At 48.4% G+C, this 27,864-nt stretch overlaps 1 protein-coding gene and 1 pseudogene across 3 annotated transcripts in view; both read left to right on the top strand.

Moving 5' to 3' along the window:
- Positions 1-13,539: 13,539 nt before the first annotated feature.
- Positions 13,540-14,186, top strand: LOC130882931 (40S ribosomal protein S7-like; annotated as a pseudogene).
- A 6,111-nt stretch (positions 14,187-20,297) lies between these two features.
- Tmem63c (transmembrane protein 63C) overlaps positions 20,298-27,864 on the top strand; it is a 65,396-nt gene continuing 57,829 nt past the window's right edge. The window contains exons 1-2 of one of the 3 annotated variants that reach the window (XM_057782980.1): positions 20,305-20,529; positions 26,916-26,997. The gene's annotated coding sequence lies outside the window, so the exon portion shown is untranslated. Of the gene's footprint in view, positions 20,530-26,915; positions 26,998-27,864 lie in introns of all 3 variants that reach the window. The other 2 variants (XM_057782981.1, XM_057782979.1) reach the window with 2 other exon arrangements.

The following is a 27,864-nucleotide window of genomic DNA, read 5'->3' as shown; positions in this document are numbered from 1 at the left end:
AGACCAGTGGGGTCAGGAGCATAACCCCTCGCTTATTTCACTTACCTTAGCCCTGCCATAGCTGTCTAAAGCCAGACTCCACCAGTTTTATTGAGAATATGGAAGCTCAGAATGGCTCAGAATTGCTACGGTTGTGACGATTATTGGTAGCAGGCATGAAATTCAGGTCACTTGATCCCAAGGCTCATCTCACAGCACGTAGTCCCGTGCCTCTCACACACCAGTCTTTGCGTGATGTAAGAATAAAAAGCTTATTTTCTTATGGGGAGGTAATGCGTTGTGTTGCTAATGGCTTCTTTTTTTTTTTTTTTTTTTTTTTTTGGTTTTTCGAGACAGGGTTTCTCTGTGGCTTTGGAGCCTGTCCTGGAACTAGCTCTTGTAGACCAGGCTGGTCTCAAACTCACAGAGATCCGCCTGCCTCTGCCTCCCAAGTGCTGGGATTAAAGGCGTGCGCCACCATTGCCCGGCTTGCTAATGGCTTCTTATGCTTTTGTGTGAATCAGCCTTTGCCAGTGAACCAGGGTGGGAGGGACTAAGCTTCCTCTTGGAACTGAGCTGGATGGGCAAGGGACTGGAGTTGAACAGAGTATGCGCAACAGAGAGCAGGCGTGTATATGGGACCAGAGGATGAACAGAGCATGCGCAGCAGGGAGTAGTCGTGTATATGGAACCAGAGGATGAACAAAGCATGCGCAGCAGGGAGTAGCCGTGTGTATGGAACCAGAGGATGAACAGAGCATGCGCAGCAGGGTGTAGCCGTGTATATGGGACCAGAGGGTAAACAGAGCATGCGCAGCAAGGAGTAGCCGTGTATATGGGACCAGAGAATGAGTAGAGCATGCGCAGCAGGGAGTAGCCGTGTCTATGGGACTGGAGGATTAACAGGGAGGCAAGAGAGAAGCGGTGACAAAGAAAATTGTAGGATTAAATGATGACATTTGGCTTGCGCTCCCTGCACCACTCATTGTAGTCTGAAGCAAAAGCCAGTTGTCTTAGTCTAGTTTTTGTTGCTATAACAACATACCTGTGCCTGAGTGATTTCTAAAGAATAGAGTCTTGTTTAGCTCATGGTGGAGGCTGAAAAATTCAAGAGCATGGTGCTGGTGTCTGGGAGGGCTTCTTGCTACGCTGGGGTAAAGCGAAGTTTGTCTCATTGTGAGACAGTAGGTATGTCAGGCAGACCCCTCCTTTGCCGTAGGCCACTTTCATAGAAACCCAGTGATCCGTGAGCATATTAAGCTGCCTCAGTGACTTAGTTACCTTTCCGCCCTCGTGCATGGGGGGAACGAACTTGCAGCACGAAATCTGAGAGCGATGTTTAAACCACAGCCTCCGTTAAGCTCTCGGCAGCTCAGTCTCCCGATCTGTAAGATAGGACTTTGTACAACTCTGATTATCACGGGGTTCGCACATAGATTAAACCTGTGCAGAACATGTGGCAGTGGGGCTGCATAATAAGTACTAGCTGCTCACTACCGTAATTAATGATCACTGGGTTCCATAGCAGAGGAACAGTGATTACATTAATGTGGAGGTTTAATGGAGCCGGTCTAAGGTGGGTGCTGACTCCATGAGGAGGTGAGACTCAGGCTCTTTCCATTTTGTTGCTCCATCACCTCTGTTGCCTCATTGGTCCAGAATGGTTAAGCCTGCCTTTCCCATCTTGCTCATATTCTTTTCTGGATGGGAGGGGCAGACAGGTATATAGTAGTCTTTCCTGTCACCGTGACAGAATATTTGACAAGAAGCAGCTTCAGGAAGAAGGGCATCTTTTGACACCCAGTTTGATAGAATAGTCTGTCCTGGAGGGGAAGGCGTGGTGCTGAGAGCAGTTTCCAACTGTGGTGGCAAGAACATGAGGTGCTTGCTCATAATGGTGAGAAAGTAGAGAGGGACAGGTGGGGGAGGGGAGAGAGAAAGCAGAGGAGGGTTAAGAGAGAGGAGGAAGGGAGAAAGGGGTGGAGGGAGGAGAGGGGGGAGAGAAAAAGGAAGAGAGAGAGTGGGGAAGTGGGGGGAGGAGAGAGGAAAGAAAGAGGGAGAGATGTGAAACAGAGAAGAGACATGCACACACAGAGATAGAGATAGAGATAGAGAGAGAGAGAGAGAGAGAGAGAGAGAGAGAGAGAGAGAGAGAGAGAGAGAGACTATCGGGCTAGAACCAGACAGAAGTGTTTCCCCTAAGATCTGTGTCCAAGCGACCCACTTCATCCATCTAGGCCTGGGCTCCCAAAGCTTCCACAGGTTTTATTTTATTTTAGTTTAGTTTAGTTTAGTTTAGTTTTAGTTTTTCGAGACAGGGTTTCTCTGTGGTTTTGGAGCCTGTCCTGGAACTAGCTCTTGTAGACCAGGCTGGTCTCGAACTCACAGAGATCCGCCTGCCTCTGCCTCCCAAGTGCTGGGATTAAAGGCGTGCGCCACCATCGCCTGGCTTCCCACAGGTTTTAGTTTCCTGGACTTGACAAGTCAACGGTCCTGTGACTGTGTTCCATGCCTTCATGCACAATGACTGCTTGTTGACAACCGTCATACATACATGGCCTGCCATTCATGCTCACTGTTAAAAAATGTTCAAGGGGCTGGAGAGAGGCTTCGCAGTTAAGAGCACTTACTGCTCTTGCGGAAGGACTAAATTCAGTTCCCAGCAACCACAAATACCTGTACCTCCAACTCTAGGGAGATCCAATGTCTCTGGCTCCTGCAAGTACCCCCCCCCCATACACACACAAACCATCCGTAATTAAAAATAAATACAAAAAAAAAAAACCCTTTCAAATATAGGTAACCTAGATCAGCTTGTAATAATGCCTCCTTCCAATCTGCTGCAGTTCCATCAGCCACGGAAGGTGTGAATATCTATCTTCTATTGTTAGACTATCACAGCATCTCACTGTGCGTGGCTTCTCATGATTCCTTTTCTATGTAGAAATAATCCAAAGCTTTTGAGTCCTTAAATACAGAAGGAAAGATATTGACAGAGAACATGAAGCTGGAGGAAGCATGTTGACTGGATGCTTCTATCAGAAGTGTTATGGGTCAATGATGGAAAGTTAACAATATAAAGTCAAGTAGTGGACGTTCGATTTTATCAGTGTTCCATCCTTGTAGAATTGTTTCACAACGCTAATAAAACACCTTACAAAAACAGTTCAAATTCTAGTTGCTTTATTCTAATAGGCCATAAGGCTTTCTTTTAAAGCCTCATTTATAATTCTTCTTTATTTAAAGTTTATTTTTCTAAATTAATTTTATCTAATGTGTATGAGTGTTTGGCTGCATGTATGTGTACCACTTGCTGGCAGTTTCTACAGAGGCCAGAAGAGGGCGCCGAATCCCCTGGAACTGGACTTACAGATGGGTGTGAGCTGCCAGGTGGGGGCTGGGAATTGAACCCAGGTCCTCTCTGGAAGAGCAGCCAGTGCTCCTCACCTCTGAGCCATCTCTTCAGCCCCTTGTTTATCATTCTTGACATCTTGTAAACATAAAAGGAACACAGAATGTCAGCTAAGACAGACGATTTCATAAAGAGGAAAATCCCTAAACCCACAGATGATGTTTGCAATGAATCATATTGAACCCAATATGGGGCTACATTGAGTTATACAGAATACTCAGAATATGAAGAAAAGAAGTGGTCAGAAAAAGGGAGGTGTCATAATTCCCCAGTGGCCATCAACACAAGCATGTTGTCACGCAAATGTGCGTGACCCAAGCAGCAGAACCACATAGCTACTGCTCAGGCTAGAAGACTGGGCTCTTGCTCTGCAGTGTTAAACGGTGAAGCGTGGATGGCCACACAAGTAAGCATGTTGCCCGAACACTGGTTTCAGCACCTGACCATCTGGCCTTTACTCAGTGTATACACATCAATTTTAGATCAGTCCTAACGTCTCAATATTAGTAGCATTATGATGGCGGTCTCAGCACTAACACCATGAGGCTATGGCTGCTTATTTGGTTGACTTCCTAGAGATGAAGTGGCTGGGTCAGAAGGAGCCCTGTTGCCAAACCGCTTTCTAGAAAGTGTGTCCTAACTTCCCTTTCCCTCATAGAGGAGTAAGACAGGGAGAGTTTGGCTCTTGAGACCTTTCTGTCCAGCTTTGTAGACTTCAGCCAGCGGCCGGCGCCCCCTAAGGCCCATAGCTGGTACTGCAGCTGAGTATATTTTGTGTTTACCATTATTTCCAGTGTTTGTACGGAGTATGCAGATCCATTTACTGCCTCTTGTCTCCTGATCCTTGGACAGTGACACAGAATAAGTATGATGACCTCATTTTACAAATGACCAGAATCTCAGAGGGTTGGGTGACCCTGTTTGAGCCCTAATGGAGGTTTCCAGACACCTGGCCAAGTAGCTGTCAGCAAGCATTCCCTTGCAGGTAAAGGAAGGCTGCTGTGCCTGGTTTCCATGACACCAACTGTGTAGCATTCCTGGAGACACAAAAAAACCTCAGTTCCTCCCTGTCTGCACCAGGTTCCAGCCGGGGCTGAACAGGGGAGGAGGAAGACCTGAATCTACTGAGTCTGTAAATGAGTCTGCATCATATACCGTCTGCGTTGTGCTCCCCCAGTATCTAGAGTTCGACGGTTGTGAAGGGAAACACACTGTAGCTTGTCTCCCGTGAGGAACCTCCTGGGGCACATGCGTACAGCTCAGGTCTAACAGCTCCAGGGGCAGGTCAAGTGCTAGCTGGGAACTTTCACAGACCAAGAATTAAACAGCCCAGCTTGAGTGCAGGGGAAGTATTGGTTATATGCTATGGATTTCCTTCCTTCCTTTCTTCTCTTTCTTCCTCCTTTCCTTCCTTCCTACCTTCTTTTCTTTCTTTCCTTCCTTCCTTCCTTCCTTCCTTCCTTCCTTCCTTCCTTCCTCCCTCCCTTTCTCTTTTTTATTTCCTTTCTTTCTCCTCTCCCTCCCCTCCTCTCTCTTTTGGCTTTTTGAGACAAGGTTCCTCTGTGTAGCCTTGGCTGTCCTGGAACTCACTCTGTAGATCAGGCTCGTCTTAAATTCAGAGATTTGCCTGCCTCTGCCTCCTCAGTGCTGGGATTAAAGGTGTGCGGCACCATTGCCTGGCTTTACCAGGGATTATATGTTACTTCACCTAAGTCTCAAGCTGTCAGCAAAGATAACCTACCCAACAAAGGAGGATCCAGGCCTGTAAGAAAACCCCAAGAATGCACCAATAACCCGCAGTGACTGATCTGGGCCAGTGCCTGCTGGTCATGGAAGGATGGATGGTCTCTATAGGGCCATGGAGGGAGAAACTAGGGGGGACAGACCACTAGAAACTCTCTTTGTGAGCCAAGGACACACAGGAAAGAAAGGAGCAGAGGAGCAGATAGCCCTAGTGGCAGCAGCTGTTTTTAGTCTCTCTAGGCAAGAAAAGGTCCCTTTAGGTCCAGGTGCCACCTTTATGGTCCTAGGGGGTGTTACTCCAAACTCCCAGTAGATGGCAGTAGAGTGTCTTGAGTTAAAGAGTACCTCCCCCCCTCCCAGCAGTGTGTGTGTGTGTGTGTGTGTGTGTGTGTGTGTGTGTGTGTGTGTACACAAATGTACTGTCTGGGTTGTGGGCAGAGCTGGGCAATCTGTCTACCAGTCCTCCACACTGTTAAGATGTTGTCTGACAGTCTTTCCATACCTTGCCCAACCACTTCTTCCCATTCCCAGGGCCTGGGTGTTTGACTGAGAGTTCACAGGAGTGGGTGCCCTGAAATCTGCATTGTCCCAACTGCAGCTTTTGATCCCAAGAAGGACAGAAGCCTCAGTGCAGGGCCCGACTCCTGCATTTCTCAGTGAGTGAGTGACCCTGGGCCCTTGGGACTTCTGAGTTCCAGACCCTGGCTTTCTCTTCTGAGCAGAGTGCAGCGTACTCCTTGAGTTTGGGTTGTGAGGAGCAAAGGCTACCCCAGCTATCAGAGGCATCAGTTTTGTCTGTGACACAAACCCCCTTTCCCCTCAGTCATCGGGTACCTCTCTCTTAGCCTCTGTCACTGCTCTAGACCTAGGGCATACCTTAGCTCTTCCCATCTCTAGGCCAAGCTTCCCGGTTCCTTGCAGCAGGTGGTTAGCCTGCAAATATTTATGCAGCGACTGCGGTCTTTTCTTCTCAGCTTCCAGCCATGGTCTAGTGGCTACTCACAAGAAGGAGGGGCGGGGACTGGCTCCTTTCTAGCAGGGTTCTCTTTACTAGTTCGTGACATTTCCATGTGGCTGCCACTGGTTGGGATTTAGTCACATGACCAAGCCTAGCCACAGCAATGGTCAGGAGGGATGAGTCTTTACTCTTAAATCTAACTAAAAACTCCTCTGACTCCTTGGGGAGCAGGACAGTGGCTACGAATGAGCCACATCTTGCCGATGAGGTGCCCCCTCCTGCCTACGGAGTCCCTGTGTTTCCACCCACAGACTCCGGTGTAAACTAACAAAACAAGAATCCAATAATCAAACCAGTATAGAGCAAGAACTATTCCCATACAGCCCTGGGCCATTTCCACTCTGCACGTCAATGTGTTGCCATCATCACCACGGCCAGTGTTCCCACAGCCTACAGTTCAGTCCCTCGCAGCCCCTGAGTGGTATCTCCGTGCCAGCAGGGACACCTCTCTCATCACTGTCTCTCTCTCTAATGTCAAATCCGGCTCCAGTCACAGCTGGGACTGCACAGCAGTAGACAGGCAACTATGGTTGCCTTGGTGAGCTGAGCAAAAGTGTTTTCCACGCTGCTGTGAGTCATGGCATCCAGACCGGCCACCCTCCTTCTCACTCAGGACAGCTCTTTGTGGTGGAGAGACTCCAGTCCTGCCTGGCCCTTTGATCATTTCTTCAGGATACCAAGGTCCCTGCTGGTGGTCGCTTCCTTTGGCCCCTTAGGAGGACCCCAGTAGTAACTGATTCTCACAGATGGATTTCCATGTGTCCTGAGGCCAGCCCTACACCTCTGCTATCCTAGAGCCTGTTTGCCTGACTGGCAGCTCTGGGAATCCTATTTCTGAATCTAAGGCCCACGATGCCTTCATGTTTTATCCGTGATGGCGAGACTGTAACAATGGGATTTCATACACAAATACATTTCTGCTCACACCCACAGACACACATCTCCACACATGCCTTAGTTCAAATTCTGTGAAAAGCCAGGCCTAGTGATGTAAGCCTGAAATCCCACAGTTACTCAAGAGGCCAAGGTAGGAAGATTGAGAGTTCAAAGCCTGTCTGGTGTAGGGTGATACAATTTAGTGAGCCCTCGTCTCAAAGTGCAGGAGGAGTTAGCTCTCCGGCAGAGCACTTGCCTAGGCTGTGTGAACCTCTGGGGAGGATCCCAGCACAGAGGAGCTTAGAACTTAGAGAGGCAGTACCCTCTTATGGGTAGGCAAGGAATCTGAGCTCTCAGGTCAGAGAGTCATGGCGTTTTCTTTCACGAACTGAATTGTGGTTTTCAACAGTAGCAGTGGCTTCTCTCTCAGAGCGTGCAGTCTGGCACATGCAAAGGCAGTACAGCACAGGTCTGTTTCTGCCTCCGTCCCTAGTCTCTTATTCCTCTCGCCAGGGACAACCATGGCCATCAATTTCTCCTGCCTCCCGAGGACTCAGTCTGTAGACAAAAGCCTCTAGAGCTATAAGCAAGCATGTGCATGCCTTGACCCTTGCACCCCATCGGCACCCTGCTTTCTTGCATGCTGCTGTCTTCTGTGACGGCTCCCTCTTTGCAGGAATGGGAGCTCCTGTGTTTTGAGCACCTGCACAGTGCCTCACCATAAAACTGTACCATCATTAATATAATATAATTATATTATAATATAATATGTTCCCCCAGATAAGCACAGGTTGCTTCCAGCTGCTGCTTGCTTCTCTTTATTACTGCTTCCCGTGGTCCTTTAGACAGCATCACTGCTCTGACCCTTGAGACCATGTGGGTGTACACATCAGTCACGGCAGGGCATGAATGAGTGCTGGACCAGTGCTCTCTCCCTCGCTAAATCTGCAGGTGAGGGCCATGAGCACACCACCCGCTGAGGTAAAGGTGAATAAGTCCATTATGAACCAGGAACTCGGGGATGCTGTAAGAGGCAGCTGGAAGGGACCAGAGGAAGCTTCATATTCTCTGGGAGGACTAGTCCCTCCTCAAGGCTACCAAAAGGGGAGGTGGCAAGAGACACAACCTCTAAGTTCTTGGCCCTAGTGAACAGGGTGAGAGATTCAGGCCCCTGTGTCAGCAAGAGTGGGTGCACTATGGAGGAGATGAGGGGTCTGGGCTGGGTGGGAAGACTGACTTTCTTGCTGAGTCATTCCCACTGAGAATCCAAGGAAGGGAGCCAGGCCTTCTTTGAAAGGGAGAGTGAATGAGTGTGTGCAACACATATACATAAACACATACGCATGCACACACGCACACACACAGCATGCATGCACACACACAAGCATGCATGTCCACACATGCACGCACACACAGGCATGCATGCACATACCACACAAACAGGCATGCACACACACAAACATGCATACATACATAAGCACGCACACACATGCACAAATACATAAGCATGCACAAACATGCATGCACACACAAGCATGCATGCACACACATACATGCACGTACACACAAGAATACATACACACAAGCACGCACGCGCGCGCACACACACACACATACAAAGACACATTCCTACTTCCACGCACGCGCGTGCGCACACACATACTTCGCCATGCCTCTAGTCAAGGCAAAGGAGCCCCTCTCAGCAGACAGCAGTTTTGACCCCACAGACACAGGCAAAGGCAAACTACTGCTGGCCCACTCCCCCTCCACTGTTTCTCCACCCCTCTCTGTCCTCATCCCATTCCTACAAGGCCTTCTCCTCTGCCTCCAATCCTGCCCTGAGATTACCCCAGGATGACACAGGACCAGGACAAGAGGCAGATCTGAGCATAATGGCATCTCCTCCCACTTGCCTAGTCCTGGTTCTGAAGTGTTCATGAGCCTGCCCTTGCACTGGGGTGGGGGTGTAGGGAGAGAGTGAACCAGGCTGGTCCACAGACAGGAGCTGCCCATGTGTGGCACAGGGAATCGGACCCCAGGAGCCGTGACATGATGGACACCATGCTTTCTCTCATCAAAGCTGCTTTTTGTCTACAAAATCTCAACATCCAGTTGCTGTCTGATACCTGCACACATCCTTTTAAGGGTATCTCTATTCTCAGGGCCTGGTTATAGAAAAGCCTGGTAGCAAAGGTAAGCACAGCCCCTGTCGCTTTGTCTGTAATCACAGCCTCCAACTACATCTTTCTAAATCCCCTCTCTGTCCCTAAGCAATGTTCCTGAAAGATCTACGAGCTTTCTGGTCATCTTCAGTTATTAGAAAATCCAGATTAACCTAGTCCAATTAAAATGCCAACCTTCACAAGCAATTATAGGCTCCTGTCCTGACACGTGGCAATCAGGCAAGGCTAGGAAGGGAGTCAGATTGCTCTTTCTCCCTCCCTCTTCATCCTTCCGTTTCCAGCATTAGCGGTTGGGGTAGAACGAGGCTGGGTGGGTGCAGAGCAGGTGGTGAACCCTGGGCCAGCACTGCACAGTGGCCAGCAGCTCTGCGGGAAGCCCCCAGGGTGGGGTTTGGGGCTGATTTTTCATGAGGAAATGGGGAGAGGGGAACTCTGGCTATGCTTTCCTCCAGTACCCTCTCAGCTCTCAGCGCCCACTGACTCTGTTCCCCTGCGACCTTTATGGGAACCACAGGAAAAGCTCTAGCTTGACCGAAGGACAGCACAGGGCCCCACCCATTGCTCCCTGCCTGCCCAGTTACTTCTCTCCATTCTTGTCTTTTCTATTTCCCTGGGCCCTGGGATGTTGCTCTTCCCTCCTAGACAGCCCCTCTCTTTGAGCCGCCAACTTGTCCTTCCAAAAAGGGTTAGAGGAGCCTGGAATGAAGGTGGCTTCATTGACAGGGCAGTGGCTATGACGATACATAGGGCCCAGATGGCCTTCTGTTTATTACTCTGCTGTCTTAAAATCCATACTTTTTGAACAGTGGGACATTCATTTGTCTTTATAGTGGGTTCTTATCATATCATATGCCAGCCTTGCCTGTGAGTACTGGCCCTGTGGGAAGGAGAGGAAGGTTCTGGTGATCTTGAGAGCAGCAGAGCTGGTTCTGGTCCATTGATGTCCCCTCGAGGTGCTGCAGTCCATAGAGATTCCCACCTCTCTTTAGAGAGAGTGATGTTTGACACTCTACCATCCATCGTGGACTTCCAGGCAATATCATCCACTACCCAAACCCTCACTCTCTCCAGTTTTTTTTTAAAGTGTTTTTTTTTCTTCTGTTTTTGATTTTTTTTTTTTTTTTTTTTTTTTTTTTTTTTTTTTTTTAGAAAGGTTTCTCTGTGCAACCACCTTGGAACTTGCTCTGTGGACCAGCCTGGCCTTGAACTCAGAGACCTGCCTGTCTCTGCCTCCTAAGTGCTGGGATTAAAGGTGTGCACCACCACCGTCTGGCCAATAATGTGTTTTTCAAAAAAAGATGTATTTTTACTCTTTTAAAATTTATATGTATATGTGTGTGTCTGTGTGTGGGCACATGCACATGAGTGCAGGAGCTCACGGGGTCCAGAAGAGGGCATCAAATCCCCTGCAGCTGGTTGTGAGCTACTGCAGGTGGGTGCTGGGAACGGAACATTGGACCTCTGCAAGAGCGGTAGATGCTCTTAACTGCCAAACCACATCTCTAGCACCTTGTGTGCTTCGTTTTAACAGCAAGGAAATCTTCAGGCAACACTGTTTTACAGCCTCAGTTTTCACTCACTGCACTGGAGATTTTCATGTTAAAGTATTCATCTGCAATCTAATTTTCTAACATGCATTTCAGGTGCATACTGACATGTAACAAACCTCCAAATCCTCTGGCTTAAAGCAATAATGATCTATCGTTTCGTTCTGTGTCCTGGTTACCCTTCAGACGTCCATCCCATTTTCACGTACAGAGAGAAATCTGGGAAGCAGGCTTGGCTGGGTGACTGTGTGGTGGTGTGACCCCAGTCTAATTACAGAACCACAGTCTCATCTGTGAGGACAGCAGCCATGTGCTCCATGCTGGAGAGATGCAGAAGATCAGAGGAGAGCTATAATAGTGTACCTCCTAAGCCAGGCCTTAGTTCACGCCTATGATCTCAGCACAGGAAGCTGAGAAGTTGGAGGTCAGCCTGGGCTCTATAGTGAGTTCTAAGTCAGCCTGGGATAACAGAGTAAGACCTGTCTCAACATAAGTCAACAAAACAGTGATATCTCCCTATTGGATGGGCCGAAGCAGATTTAGAGCTACGTAGTGGGTAACTAGGGCTCCTGCTGTTGTAATTTGGAAGTGCCTTGCTGAAGGATGAGGCCATAAGCTACCCTACCCTGCAGCTTACCATGCTGAGGCCCTGGAGGCAAGGCGGGATTTCTTTTGGGAAAGAAGGACAGAGGGAGCCAAGGTGAGAATATTGAGTGTTGCTGTGGCAAAGGGGAAACAAAGCAAGAGTCTTCTCATTCCCCCATGAAGGCACTCGGTCGTCAGCCATACTTTCCTGCACTCTGATAACCTCCTGGGAATAAGGCCAAGGGTGATGTTGATAATCAGACCACGTGGGCCTCGGTACAGGGGCCTGTGGGTATCCGCAGCCTACAGCCTGACCACTCGTGGGACCGCGAGAACACCTCTGAAGTGTCAGGGGTTCACTTCTGCAGCCCAGCTTTCCTGAGCCGTTATGCCAGTTCTTCCATTTTTGCCTTCTGAGACACAGGTCCTTGTCTACTTTTAAAATATGTGATAACCAGGCTGGAGAGATGGCTCAGTGGGTAAGAGCATTGCCTGCTCTTCCAAAGGTCCTGAGTTCAATTCCCGGCAACCACATGGTGGCTCACAGTCATCTGTAATGATGTCTGGCGCCTTATTCTGGCCTGCAGACATACACACAGACAGAATATTGTATACATAATAAATAAATATTTAAAAAAATATGTGATAACCAAAACCATTGGTAGGCCTCTCATTGTCTTCTTTCATCTGCCCTGCCCACAGGAGATAAATGTTCCCCTAAATCCCGGTCTGTGTGTGTGTGTGTGTGTGTGGTGTGCATGTGTGTGTGAGGTGTGTATGTATGTGTGTGTGTGTATGTGGTGTGTGTGTGGTGTGTGTGTATGTATGTGTGGTGTATGTAGTGTGTGTGTATGTATGTGGTATGTGTGTATGTGGGTGTGGTGTGTGTATGTGGTGTGTGTGTATGGTGTATGTATGTGGTATGGGTGTGTGTATGTGTTGTGTGTGTTGTGTGTGATGTGTGTGTGTGGTGTGTGTATGTGGTATGTGTGTGTGGTGTGTGTATTAGAACCATGCTTCAAATGCACTAGGCAAGTATCTATTATTAAACCACATACATTTTCTGGTCCTCGTGGCCTTGATATTTTCATTCTCTTTCTCTCTCTCTCTCTCTCTCAAATGTATAGATAAGTTCCAAAGTAAAAAACAAACAACAACAAAAAAAATGTGGGAAGGGCTTTAGGATTTCCCAGAATATGTAGATAATTCTCAGAGAGACAGAAAGGTTGAGAAATGAAACTTCCTGAATCTAGTGTCATCTGGAATAATCCATGCGGCATGATTATTGGAGAAAGAGGAATGTATTGGGAAAACAATGGTTGACATTTTCCCCCAAAATTCGATGAAAGAACATAAATCCACAGATCCAAAAAATATGAATGAATGTGAAGACCAGTGAAAAGCACACGGCTAATAATAATGAAATGGCTAAAGAACAATGACTAAAAAAATTGGTGGAACTCAAGGAGAAAGACACGCGAGGGAAAAAGATAATCGAATTTCTTAAACACTTTTTGGACTTAGGAGTATTTTGTTTGCATGTGTGTCTGTGTTCCATGTGTGTGCCTGGTGCCCATGACATCAGAAGAGGGCATCAGATCCCAAGACTGGAGTTACAGATGGTCGAGAGCCACCTCGGAAGGGCAGGGAATAGAACCCAGGCTTTCTACAAAAGCCACTGAGCCCTCTCTCCAGTCCCCCAGTCCTGGAAATCAACTTCTGACTTCTCACTTGTGACAACAGAAGCCAAAAGACAATAGTGGGCACCCCTCTGGCACAACACAGGCGGGGAACTCTAGAAGGAAACCCTACCTATGGGGATCATTCTCATTCAAGCCACCACAGCAAACATGATTAAAGAAACAAAGCAGCACAATGGAGCAAAGATGCTTATTAACACATCGTGCTGGAACAACTGGGGTGGGGGAGGAGGAATGAAAGCCTAGACTTTACCTCTCCCACAAAAAGTAACTCAAAATACATTCTAAGCCTAGGTGTAAAATGCAAACCTATAAAACTCCCAGAAGGCAGCCTAAGGGACACTAAGATGGCCTTGGGTATGGTGATGACATTTTAGGTTCAACACCAAAGACATAACCCATGGAAGAAATAATTGATTGGCTAGGTGGACTTCATTAAATCTTGTTCCCCAAGATTTTCTACCTCAAAGCTATTATCAAAAACATCTTGCTCTTTCCAAGCCGGCACTCCGTAAGGGCGAGCCATGTTCAGCTCGAGCGCCAAGATCGTCAAGCCCAATGGCGAGAAGCCGGACGAGTTCGAGTCCGGCATCTCTCAGGCGCTGCTCGAGCTGGAGATGAACTCGGATCTCAAGGAGCAGCTGCGGGAGCTCAACATCACTGCGGCCAAGGAAATTGAAGTTGGTGGTGGCCGGAAAGCCATCATAATTTTTGTACCAGTTCCTCAGCTGAAATCCTTCCAAAAAATCCAAGTCCGGCTGGTTCGTGAATTGGAGAAAAAGTTCAGCGGGAAACACGTAGTCTTCATTGCTCAAGAGGAGGATTCTGCCCAAGCCAACTCGTAAAAGCCGTACAAAAAATAAGCAGAAGCGCCCCAGAAGCCGCACGCTCACCGCAGTGCACGACGCCATCCTTGAGGACTTGATCTTCCCGAGTGAGATTGTGGGCAAGAGGATCCGTGTGAAACTGGACAGCAGCCGGCTCATAAAGGTTCATTTAGACAAAGCACAGCAGAACAACGTGGAGCACAAGGTGGAAACTTTTTCTGGTGTGTATAAGAAGCTCACGGGCAAGGATGTTAATTTTGAATTCCCAGAGTTTCAGTTGTAAAGAAAATGACTGAATAAAGTGTCATTCGTAGTGAAAAAAAAAACAAAAAACAAACAAACAAAAAAATCTTAACCTAACCTTACGAACAATTCTGCATTTCTAAATTCTTTCCAAAGGTGGTGGTTGAGTCATTAGTCTGCTCCAGCAGCAATGTTTGGCAAAAGTCAATCACTTTTATTGTAAATACCAGCACCACTGCCCGGGGAGGGGGCAAGAGATCTCCTAAGAGCTTTCATACAACCCATAGATTACGAGGGATGTGGTGCCCAGGGAGGCACCGATCAGAACTATAGTCAATAACAGCATGGGTCCTTAGGACTCAGTCCTCAGGGCTTTGCCTCTCTAAGGCTCACACAGATGTGACTTTGCTAACCACTCATCTGTGTTCCTTGAGTTTCAGTGCTACCTGTTGGTCCCCTTGTATGGCCCCTGACAGGTATCCATCCCTCAATGAACAGACATGACAGAACTGGTCTCAAGGGTTTGGGCCTGAGTCATGGAGAGGGGACCCTCACAAGGTGGCTCAGGGAAAAGCCATATTTCTGCTTCATGGAGAACTGACTTTCTGTGAAGAGATATGTAATGGGAGGTTTCTCTCCCGCTCACTGATCCCCACAATCGCTTATGAAATAATCATTTGGAGGCTTAATATTAATTATAATAGTTTGACCTATTAGCTCAGGTCTTATTCACTCTTACTTTTAAAGTAACCCATTTCTATTATTTTATATTTTACCGTGAGGCTTGTGACTCGTCATCTGACAACATTCCTATATCATATCCCTTTCCTCTTTTAGAAAGAGATTGACTATGATCATTAACCATTTATAACCAACCCCCTTTAAATGAAAAAAACATTTATAAACAATATTTGGGGAATTTGGGCATAGTTTTCTAGACTACTTCTTGATGATTGGGGGTGCTGGTAATCTTACGGGGATCCTGAGAAAACGTAGAATTGGGGTTAAATCTTTGTTGTAGTCTGTGAGGCTGCATGGTCTCAGTCAGTTGTCTTGAAGCTGTTCTGGATGTTGCATGACCTGGACCATGGCTCCCATGGAGACCTCTCAGGGGCTCCACTTGATCCTGAAAGGAATTCATGGCTTCTCATCTTTTGTTGAAATAAAACCAGAACATCTTTTCCAAAGCAAGATATCCTTAGACCCAAATTTTGAAGCTAAGATACCTTTATGTTGGTTTAGCCTAGCAGGTCCACAATCAAACATCTCTCTGCAGTTAGATTATTAGCAGTCAAAAAAAAATTTCAAAGAAAACATAATAATATACATAATACAGACACTCTATGTATTTTTCATTTCTACATGGCTTCTTATTTTTATATTATTTTACTGTCTATTTAAAGACTTTATTTTTATTTTTTAAAGCCTTTTTAAAAATAACTGCCTATACTCTTTCCTCTCTTCCAAACCTACGAACATTTTTTAAAACACACGGTGACCCATTTAGAGGCTTATTTTTGTCTGGATCTGTCTTTATTACATATCTGCAATCTTTTCTGGATCACTGTTTTAAACTGTTAAGCGGGCGTGGCTAGGACCAGAATGATTGCTTTGACTGTTGGTTCTGCCATGCTCAGCTTTTCAGCAAGGCAGAGGGAGCAACAAGTGTCATGCTTACCTCCCCCTGCACCCTCACGCTACCATCAGTTAGCAGGCAGCCGGCCCACAAACGTCTTCTCTGTCTGTATGAGTAAAAGCTAATCCTACCACACAGCGTGGCTGATTAGCCTCTCTGTACCGAGGTCTGCATGAGACTGTTAAAACCTACCACGTCATAGCTGATGGCCAGCTCCATCTTGCAAGTAACTATAAGGAGATGCATCTCCGGACCCTGGCTACCATGAGAGACTAGAAAGCCCAGTGTGGCTCCATTTTTGTGTGTTTAGAACCCTTTTGAAGCTTTTTTAGGTCTTTTATGGATCCATGCCCCACATTGGGAGCCATTTGTAACTGGAGGTTTCTCTCCTACCTGCCAGTACCCACAGCTGCTTATGAAGTAATCATTCAGAGGCTTAATGTTAATCATAATTGTTTTTCCTATTCACTCAGGCTTATTTCTAACTAGCTCTTACTTTTAAATTAACCCATTGCTATTATTTTATATTTTACCACAAGGTTCGTGGCTTGTTACCTCACATCTTGTTTCTCCAGCAGCTGTTGGCATCTGACTTCATCTTCTTTTCCCTTATATCTATTTGGATTTCCTACCTAGCTATATTCTGTTCTGCCACAGGTCAAAGCAGCTTCTTTATTAACCAATAGTAATAAAACATATTCACAGCATACAGAGGGGCATACATACCACATCAGGGATTTCTTTGGCTGCAATAAAATATCAGCACATGAACCCACATATTCTTTAGTAGCATGATCCCACTATTGGCTAGGGTCAAAGCAGAGTTGGGAGGGGGCTGAAAAACTCACCCGCAGCCTTGCCCAATAGTTGGTAGGCTGGCTTTATTCCAGGTGGAGAGCCCTTTCTGTCTAGATTCTCTAGAGTTCCAGGAAAACTGTGTATGTCCTTTGTGATGTCACCAGGCCCCTGACGCTGACCTCACCCACCAGGAGTTCCCAATATTGATCACTGGTAGTGGCTGTGGATGGTCGTCTTCAATTTTCCTTCTTCCCAGAGAGATGTACTGGTCAGAGAAGCAACTGCTGGCTAAGAGCAACCCATAGGTGCCGTCTTGGTGAGTGGGGATCGTGGAAAATTATTAAGGGATGAAGTTCAGGACTGGCCCAGGATAAGAGGGTCTGGGGTCCCCACTGAGAGAGTGCCAGGTGACTCTCAGGGTCTTCCACGTTGGTCCCTGGGCTGGGACATGTAATTCCCGTTAGGTATAAGGTCTGTGTGTAGACGTAGGCCCCAGACGTTTGGCTGTAGAACTCTGGAGTGCTACAGCACCATGTCTGACAAGACAGGAGGCAGTGTGTTGCTCTCATCTACTCAGGAAATCAAATTCTCTTCCCCTGGCAAGACGAGTTAGAACATGAGAGAAAAATCCTGAGCTGTTGACAAGCACCTACTGAATCGTCCTTTGGCTTATTCTTGGGGACAGGGTACCTGGATAACTGGTATGACTTGGGGTAACTGAGTTTTTCCGGAGGTCAAAGTTTTTTCTCTCTCAAACACACAAACTTGATTCGAAGTTCTCTTGACTGAACTTACTTCCTGGATGTTGTGCTTTCCTTTTAAAACAAAATATTCAGCTATTGATTTAGTCTCTGTGAGTCTCCCTCTCTGTTTCAGTCTCCGTGGAGGGGAGAGAGGAAAATGGGAGCAGGCTGCTCCGTTTGAAGGGTCATTTTCACCTTCTCCCTACTAGCCAAGGACTTACGTCTGTAGCTGCTGCTGACTTGGTGTGTGTGTGGTGTGGGGCACTGGGAGGCATAGTCTCTCTGGCACTGTGTGAATGCCGGTTGCAAACTTCAGAGATCTCCTTTTACAGGGAGAGGGGAAGGAAGGACACTCCCCAGCTCATGACAGTCCCTCCTCCTGCATCTGTGGAAATAGTGTGGCCATGACTTCTCTCATTGTGGGGATGGGATGCCCGATACAGACAATTCAAAGGAAAGATTTATTTTGGCTCGTGGCTGCAGAGGATAACCCGTCAATCATGTCAGGGAAGGCACTGTGTCCAGAAAGGCTCTGTCGGTGTCTGGGGTGTCAGTGTCTGGGATGTCGTTCACATCTTGGTGGATCGTGGAGGAGAGAATGCAGGCGAACGCAGATACGATAACCACTTTCCAGGCCTACCCTCAGCAAACCACTTCCGTTAACTGAGCACTGTTCCGAAAGTTCCGCAGTGTCCCTAAACAGTGCCACCAGTCACAGACTAAGAACGGAAGGCTGTGGAAGAGCTTTGACATTTAAACCATAACAGGGGATAAACGACCATGGGCCCCATCGGAAGACACCAGGAGCTTCTGTGCAGGAGAAGCTGCTGACTTTTCCAGGCAGCTCCATTTGGGCTACTTGGACCCTTTAGCTTCTTATTATCATTCTAGACTGTGCTCCCTGCAAAACACTGGATTTTACCGACACAATTGTGAAGATCATAGCATGAGTGGTGTGGTTCAGAGAGGACGGCAAGGGTCCAAAGCACAGCCCGCAGGAGTGAGAGCATAGTAGCTTCAGTTCACAGGCACTGAGCGCAAACGCCGGGTCCCCGATACCCGTTTCCACATGTCTTCACCGGGAACCTTCTACAAGCCTGACACCCACCTGGATGGCTGGCATTTGCATGGTTGGGATACCCCAGTCATCTCTTCTAGGTCTGCCTGGCATTTGTGTGGGTCTCCTTTTGTTTTTTCCACGCCGCGACATGATCCCCTATATGACCCATGGCACAGTTAGCAGGTCTCTCAGTCATGGGCTTTGGGTCTAAGTGTGGCCCAGCAGCAGCAGGTTCTGTGATGAGGGAGCAGGGAAGAGAGCAACCTCTTTTGTTAACTTTCTGCTGTTTCCCAACTTAACAACAGCAGGCGCCATTCTCAGGGCGTGCAGTTAATTCTCACAACTGGCTCTTTCGCTCACTCTCACTCCCTTTTACGTGTGCAAACAATTGTAGTTTCCTTGTTTTTGTTGTTGTTTTCTCTTTATCTTTGGGGGGGGGCACTACCCAGCTCCCAAATAAATACACAGAGTCTTATTCTTACCTATGAATGCTTGGGACTTAGCTTGGCTCATTTCTAGCCAGATTTTCTTAAATTATCCTGTCTACCTTTTGCCTCTGCGCTTTCACCTTTCTCAAGTCTACATTCTTTTCTTCTTACTCTGTGACTAAGTAGTGTAACTGGGTGGCTGGCTCCTGGAATCCCCTCTTCTTCTATTAGTCTCTGCCTAGCCCTTTAGTCCAACCAGGTGTTTTAGTCAGGCAAAGTAACACAGCTTCACAGAGTTAAACAAATGCAACACAAAAGAAAGCGACATGTCTTTGCATCATTAAAGAAATGTTCCACAGCATCAATGAATGTAACACACCTTAAAATAATAATCCACAACAAACAATGAATTTCAGAAAGATCAAGCCCTTTTTTCAGGTGGCCTAGTTGGGACCTGAATACAGACACTGAGGTTTGTTTTTTTTTTTTTTTTTTTGAGACAGTGTCTCTCCATATGGCCCCTTGCTGTCCTGGAACTCACTATGTAAACCAGGCTGGCCTCACACTCACAGAAATCCACCTGCCTCTGCCTCCAAAGTGCTGGGATCAAAGCTGTGCATCACCACACAGAGCCCAAGAATCCTCATACAAGACTCTTATACTTAACTGATTTGTCTCCATACCTCTAGCCCTTACTGAGAAACCGGGTGACAATGTTAGAGCAGAGGGACATAGACCTCAACTGGCCCAGTCACTCTGCAGAGGGAAAAGCATAGCACGGGGAGACCTAGCACAGGGTGCAAGGGCTGCTGGCTATAAAAACCCAGGAAGACATAGTTACCCTCTGCCCCCTCCCCCAATGTCTCCTGACCCTGTCTCACACTGCTTCCTCCGCGGCCTTTTTATAGTGCCAACAGCTCTGACAATATCTCACTATTATAAAATATTATTCAGTAGTGGCTCCTGTCTCATTAGCTACTGTACTGAGAAACTTCATAATAAAACGTCTGTTAAATAAGTGAACCCAGACCATGACCCAGACAGAGAGGGAGAGAGAGAGAGCTGTTACCCACAGCCCTTGTTTTGCATAGTGGTCTTAGGGAAACGGGTAAACACATGGTAACAGCTCCCACTTCAAAACCCGTCTCTCCATCAGGGTGGGCAGGTATTTGGTGAAACGTGAGACCCACTTGAGGAGTGTGATCCTGGCAAAATGGACCGGACTCATGCCACTCCTGGGTGGGGTTCAGTTTATAGATCATACTTTTGCTGAAGGAGTGGGAACTGAGCCTTGCCCGGATGTGGTCCCAGGGTGTGGCATAGCGCTACCTTAGCAAGGCTGAATGCCTCTCGTTGCCCCTGTGATAGCTGGGCTAGGTGGCCTCAGAGGAGAATTTGAGGCATGAGAGAGGGTGGGTGGGTAAGGCAGCTGCCAAGGCCCAGAGCCTCAGTAGCTGCAAACCGCAGCCAGGGAGCGGCAGCCTTGTGCATTCGCAATGGTCATCCTTTCTGATAGCTCCAGGATTTCCAGGGCAGAGGCTCGGTCTCTGCTTATGATAATCTAGCCCGGGTTCCCCCACAGGTCAGAGCAGCGTAGGGCGGGGCCAAGGTTGACTCCTACTGGGAGGAGCCGGGATGCCGCTCCCGCGGTGGTGATGCAGAGAGGAATTTGCTGACAGTCCCTTGCCAGGTGGAGCAGGCTTCACAAGGCCGCGAAAAAGGAGGAGGACCCGCCGGCTGTCTCCTCTCAGGTAAGAGTGTTGACTGCCATTGGTCCTGGCATCCCGAGCTCCTCGCCTGGGGCTGGCGGTGGCTGTGAGGGTTCAGATGCCGTGAGCTTGGGGACTGTCGCTGCTGGGAGAAGGGATGAGAATCCGGGTCCTCAGCTAGGGAGGGGGCAGGGAGGGGTAGCTTGCTGAGAGCTTTCGGCGACCTGGGACTGGACTGGAGGGATGGGAGTAGGGGAGACTGCGCCACATGCGGCGCACATTGGCTGTTCCCCGGCATGTGTCTAAGGCAGGGTGGGCTAAGCTGCCCACTAGGAAGGGCCTTGACTTGAGAGACCTGTCTTCATGGGATGCCGGGATGGAGGTGGCTGGGAGGCTTGCCTGGGGGTCCCTGCCTCTCGTCTGAGCAGGTGGGAGTTCCTCTCAGGGCACCGCACCCCTTCCATCCAGGGACTCCCCTGGGCTCTGCTGCCCACGCACTGGGCTGGCCTGGTAGGAGGTGGTGTACTCTACTGTTTCTGTAACCATGGCGTCACCGATGGGCTATGTGGGGGTATGTTTCTAGGCTGGGCGTCTTGAGTTTCAAGGTGGTGGGGCCCTGGGAACGAAAAATACCACCTTTCTGAATGTGTTTTCAAAGACAGGATTTTCCTCCAGTCTCAACTTGAAAGAAAGAAACTTTGGGTTTGGATGAAGGTCCTGGGGAAACTGAGGTCCAGGGGTGCTTTGGCTTGACGGAAGTCATCCCATGTGTCCACAGTGCTGGCCTTCCACGTGTAATCTGACCCCCTCCGGAGGAATGGCGACTAGTCTTGCTCTCTAGATCCCTGGCCCGCTCTGGGCTGGATCCCCACCCGTGTCCCCCACTCCTCATTCTTGAGGATACAGGGAGTGCCAGCTTCAGCAGTCTTGGGGAGCCAGGGGTGTGGACACCCGCAGGGGTTGGAATTGGACAGGAAGGAACTGCTAAAAACTGCTCACTGGGCTGTAGAAGGGGTGATGGGTATCTGTGGGTTCAGGAAAATAGTAAGAAGTGGCTTTTAGTGACAGAGGAAGTCCCCCAGTGTTCCCCGTGTGCTGGCCTTGATGGAAGGCTGTAGAAAGTTCGTAGGGAGCAAGATGGTGCTGAGGGAAACAAGATGTCCAGAGCCTGTGGAGCTTGTCCCAGAAGAGTGCTGAAGTCTTTTTGGAGGGACACCTCTTCTCAGCTTCCCTTCTTGTTCTTGTCATCTCTAATCTGTGGCCCCACTGCAATCTGCTGCTACCAACCTGGTTGAACGTCTCAAGCTGTCTTGTCCTCCTTCTCCCTGAGACAGGTCTTTTTCTCGGAAGGCAACTGAGACAGAGCGAGAGCAATGGTGTTTTAGAACCAGAATCGGCTCTCACCCTGTGCAGAGAGGCACAGAGGGCACTGTGGGCTGCTCCACACTCCTCACCTGGGTAGCTCAGGGCAGACTGAAGGGGCTTTATCCTTGCTTCTCCTCCTCCCCCACTGCCCAAGTCCTGGGAGGTGAGGGTGTGGCTGTCCCCTGGAAGGTAGGATTAATATGAGCAGCTCCAATGCGCTCTCCTCCTTCAAGGAATGTTTGATAGTTACTTGGTAAGGAAACAGCTTGAAGGAGGGAGACAAAAATCACTTGGTTACCTTGCCAGCATGTCCCTAAAGGGCTCTACTGTCCTGTGGATCCATCAAAGCCAAAGTCAGGTGTCTCTCCTGTCTGAGTAGCTGCAGCAGCAGCGATGAACTGTAGACAAGGGGACCTGCTGGCTCTCCGAGACCCCAATGGGACAAGAGGTTCTGACAGTCCATAAGCCTAGTGAAAGGCTTATGTGCCTGGTTGCTTTCCAGAGATACTTTCTGGGTACAGAGTCCCTGGAGTTGGGCTCCAGAGAGGGGAGCATGCCTTGGGCTGCTAGGGTCACTGGGATGCTCTGGGGGTGATCTCTAGGAAAGGAGGGACTCTCTAGAAAACTACATTGGAGTCAGCACTATATGGGGAGGCCATATAGTGCCAGAGAGGAGGACCTGCCCACCTACCACCTCCACTGGGACCCTTACCCAGGAGGAAGGCCATTGTTTGCTGTCCAGGAAGCTGGTGATATGTCTCAGCCTCGCCATGAAAGTTCAGGTCTTAGAAAGTTCCCATCTTACCTCCGGGCCATCTTACTCCCATGGAAGGAGAATCAGGCCTATAGAACTGAGGGCCTGTTCTGGACTTCTGGGCCAAGACCTCCTATTTGCTGGAGTTTCTGTCTCGAGTTACCATTCCTGACATCTAGGCATGAACACACCTTCTCCAGATGGGTGGGAGGGCTCTGAAAATGAGTCAAGTATTTATTACAGAAAGGAAGTGTTTTTCTGGGAGGCTCTGGCCTCCATGGAAGACATCTGTTTCCTTCCTTAATGAAGGAACCATGGCTATCCCTCCCCTTTGTGTAGGATGTCCTTTCTCCATGGCTGGTCTAGGGTCTCCACAGTCTTAGACTGGCCCTCCTGTCCTACTTCTAATTATACTCTGGCCTTTGAGGATTTCTCTGGCCCCCTCCCCAGCTGACTGATATTAACATATTTAACAGGGTTGCCGCTCAGAGATACTGATGTCTAAAAGCACACTGGGCTTCCCCATAAGCCTGTACCTTCCTACCAGCACGTCAAACCCACAGACCCTCTACTATGGCCCTTTCTGGGAAGCAGCTGATTGAAGAATCATAAAGATAGTGGTTGAAAAGGGCCAGGAACTCTGTGCAATAATCCAGGCTGTGGGAATTTATGTGGCATTCAGGCCAAGGGCAGGCTTTCACTGAGAAAAGCTGTAATGGAAGTGCTTAGGGAAGTGCTGGGCGACCGAGTTTGATCAACAGCTTTTAATGCCCTGTCTTGCCTGACTGGGACCCGGTACTCTCCCCTCCCCCTGTCTTGAGAGAGCTCAGGTTTGAACTTACACACCAGCTTACATGTATACCCAGGACTCTACTTTCACACCCATGAGTTCGCAGGACCACGGTGAGAGCTAAGACGAGAACCTGGAGCCCCTGATAGGAACATGCGGGCATTGCATGGAAGATGGGTTCATGTTGTAGAGCTGTCCGGATTGCTTGGGGCTAAGAGTAGCTCCTAGGAACATCTTGAGGCTAGAACTTCACAAGCTGCGACCATGCCAGCTTCTAGTGGGAAGCCAAGCTTCATGCCAGCTTCTAGTGGGAAGCCAAGCTGTCCCCTTTTCATCCCCGAGTAGCCTGGCCAATTGAGGTGGCCCTGGAGATAGAAGCCTTCACACTGTGTTTGAGTCTTCTCAGGCTTGTGCCAAGACAGATAGACACTAGCCTCAGGCCGTGCCCCTGGCTCAAGAGCAAGGGAATCCTAAGGTCTTTGGAGACTCGGGAGCAGTACAGTCCTGTTGTCAATCAAGAAGATGGTTGAGTTACTGATCGTGGATCCCTTATTACCTCGGATGTCCAAATGATAGTTGGCTATAGCATCAAAATGCCACAAAGAGTAGGTGGACATGTACTCAAAGCCCTGTGGGGGATGGGAGCACAGAAGAACTGTCATGTGACACAGGATTCAGAGGTTGCTGGGTTCCCACCCACCAGCCTTGTTACCCACTCTCTTCATTTCTGTAAGACGAGTCTTCATTTTCAGTACTGGAAACTACCTGCCCTGGGTAGAGTCTTCAGGAAGATGGCAGGGAAAGGACAAGGAAGTGACTGGGTGGTGTTTGGCCACTAAGCCCCCTTTCCATTTGCTTGTCTTTTCATTTCTGAGCCACCAACTCTCTAGGGACCTTTGGGATGACAGGCCATGCTTTGGTGGCACCATTAAACGTCTAGTGACAGCGGGCCAGCCATGTAAATGACTCAAGGCACCGTTAGAATTAAACGGTTCCCTTCGGAAGAACGTCAGTGTCCTGAAGGTCTGGGAGAAGGGAGTCACCCAGGAACCAGAAAGAAGGCATGTGGGTAGCAGGTGGTAGAGGGGTCAGGGGCCCCCTCCTGGCCAGGCTCATGAGTGTCCAGGAGTGAACTAGACCAGACCTGGGAAGACGGCAGACATCAGCTCGGGGATCATCTCTTGAGGTCTTGTGCTCAGTGGTTTCATGTGCTTGGTTATTACTGCTGAAATCTCCCTAGGCTCCAGGAAAGAAGAGGACCCAGTGAACTTTCACTCAATAGAGGAGAAAATGGAGCCTGTGGGAGGTGGTGTGAGCCACAGCCTTGCATATGTCAAGGGATCTGACTCCAGCACACAGGGCTCTGTCTCCAGCACACAGGGCTCTGACTCCATCATGCAGTTATGTCAGAGGCTTACCTCTGTTGTGCTGTTGTTGGTTTTGCTGAAGCTGATTAAGACCCAAGCACTGGGAAGTGAAGGTTGCTGGTTTGTCCCCTGCCCCTCCACTCTGGGCAGGGTGCCCAGTGCTGGGGCAGCTGAAGGACAGTTCCTGTCACAAGAGCAAACGAGGCGGAAGGATAGGATTCCTTCCTTACCCCCATGTGAGGAGTGTGGAGACCTAGACTTGCTCCTACCTACAGCAGCTTCTCAAGGTCCTATAGATAGTAGCCTCTGTGTGAGAGGGGCAGGGCAGGAGGAACCCTATCCCACAGTCCTCCAGTGCATCTAGGAAAGGAAGCCAGGCCAGAGCAGCCCTGGTCTTTCCCATGCTGGGGAAAGCAGGCTTCCAGTCCAGGCTGGGTAAGGTGAGGTGCCCCAGGGACTCTGCCTTCTTACTGCATGGGTCAATTTTGAATTGACCTCTGTCGCGGGCCTTCCTCACTGGTCCTAGAGCCTTCCACTGCCCTTCTCGGGAATCAGAACCATTCCTCACACGCTGTGCCCTCACTCAGGCTCAGAGGGTCCCCTTCTGTGTATGAGAAGAGGTGACCAATCACCTTGAAGTTCCCACAACCACCTCCCCCGCCCCCAGCTTTTCTTCCTCACCTCTTCCTTTTCTTCCTCTTTCTGCTTTTTTGAGGCAGTATCACGCTGTGTAGAACTGCCTATACCAGACTTCGCAGTGATCTTGCCTGTCTCTGCCTCCCGAGGACTGGGATTAAGGTTGTGTGTGCTGCCATGGCCGACGCTCCCAGATTTTCTTGTCTCCCCTCCTAGTAATGACTTTCAAAGTGGAGTTTAGAAAGAAAAGATGACTTTCTGACAGATGACCCCAGATCTGTCTCCATTCCCCATCTGTTTGTTTTCCCGACCTTTTAAGCTGCAGTGTGCCTGCCACCTCCTCCACGAAGCCCTCCATGGGTCTCAGCTAGAAGAGGTTTGGAAAGTCTTGCACATTGAACCTGTTTCTTTTGCTAGGCAGTGAGACCATCCTTTTACTCACCTAGGGTTCTCGAGTTCTACACACACGTATATCCCCGGTAACCCATGGGGAGGGCAGGGAAATGAAAATAATCATTACATTCCGTGATGACGGCAATGTAGAATTCTGGGGTGGGATCTTCTGACAAGGACACATGGAGATGCACTTGCCTGTGCTTTATGACCGATGGTTTCATGTCTGGGTGTGCAGTGACCTAGAGACACTCATGCCTTTGCAGAAGGTGTCAGTCTCTGGGATATCTAGGGCAGCAACACCTGAAATGCAAAAAGTAGATCTCGGCCACCGTAGCTTCGACACCGATAATAATGGAAGGGACAACCAAAGCTGTGGTGCCTGCAAGTTAGCACAAGCAGAATGGGAGCTGTTTTTCTCATTATTTTATTCTAGTTTGACTTTCTTGAGACCCGGTCTTGCTATGTCTCTCTGACTGGTCTGCAGCAATCCTCCTGCCTTAGCTTTCTGGGTGCTGGGATTATAAACATGTATATCACTCACTCCTCTCTGAAGTTTTTGTTCTGTTTTGTTTTTGAGACAGGGTCTCACATAGCTCAGGTTGGTCTCAAACTTACTAGGTGGAAGCAGATGCTTTGAATACCTGATCCTTCTGCCTCCATTCCCAAATGCCAAGATTACAGGTGTGTGCCACCACAGCCTGCAGGGAATTTTATATTCTGTAAGTTATACCTTGAGAAGACTGATATGCCCGCACATATGTATGGTATGTATGTATTCTATACCGCTATGAATAAATCTAAAAATGGTTGCAAAAGGAGATTGCAGAGTAATGCCATCAGCAACAATATAGGTCAATAAAATTATAAAGCAGGTTGATATGATTAATAAGATGAACAAGTGTCAGCACCTGTGGTGATCTTCAGGAACGAGAGCTGAGACTTCTGGGCAATGACTTCTGGTTTGTCAGGAACACTTCGTTTTTCACACATGCACACACACAAGCATGCACACACACACACACATCATCTGAAGGGAAAATTATAGCTTGTTAATATTTGTTAATTGGGTTGGTTTTATTTGCTTATCTTTTCAGTGTTTAAATTGATTTTGTTTTCAAAGGAAAGGCACCAACTCCTCCCAGGGAGGCAGGGTGGGGTCCTGGAGGAGGTGACTACTGAATGCTGAAGGAAGAGTGGGTGAGGTAGGTTTAACCCGTGGGGAAAGGAAGTGTGGGGTGTCCCATGTTGGGTGATAAAGACATGCAGGCAGCGTTGAGATGTTTGATGAGTTCCTTGCATTTATGGAGCGGCCCTTTCTCCACCACCTTCCCATTCTCTGTGATATCAGCACTTCTGTATTTGGGCTGAGTGCACAGTGATCACGGTCCCGGGAGAAACTGTCTTGTGTAAGTTTAGGACTTTAATTCACTTATTTTAAAGATTTTTAATATGTGTGTCTGTTGGGGGGGCATATATATACATGAATATGGTGTCTGTGAAGTCCCAAAACTTGTAGGGAGTTGTGAGCCACCTGATATGGGTGCTGGGAACTGAACTCGGGTCCTATGGGAGAACACGCATGCTCTTGGTCACTGAGCAATCAGTCTCTCCTTCCCTAGTGTGATACCTTTTGAAGTCTAGCTAACCTCGTGAGGGCTGGTGAAGCAGTGAGGTGAATAGAAGCCCCACGTGAAAATGAGGGTCAATACAGAGAACCTAGAGTTCAGCCATGTGCAAATCCATTTGAAAGCCAGCTGAAACAATAGTTTTCTGAGAAAATATAATCAGTTAAACCCAGAAGAACTGGAAACCCGGACAAACCAATTATGGGAGGAACCAAGTCCTCAAAAAACCCTAAAAGAGCAAGGTTTAGATAGTGTCTGTTGACCCTTCAAGGACCAGGTAGTGGGAATGTTATTTAAGTACCACCACCCATACTGGTCTTAGGGAAGAGATCCCAGGCCCTTCTGTGAAACTGGTGCCAGCTGATAACAAAGCACAGGACAGCTGGCGTGAGGCACACATTCTCATAATTCACAGATTAAATAGCAGAATGAATGTTCATCTGC

This window comes from Chionomys nivalis, chromosome 10, assembly GCF_950005125.1.
Source record: "Chionomys nivalis chromosome 10, mChiNiv1.1, whole genome shotgun sequence".
NCBI lineage: Eukaryota > Metazoa > Chordata > Mammalia > Rodentia > Cricetidae > Chionomys > Chionomys nivalis.
Note: the sequence above shows the minus strand (reverse complement) of the source record. Positions and strands in the feature narration are given on the sequence as shown.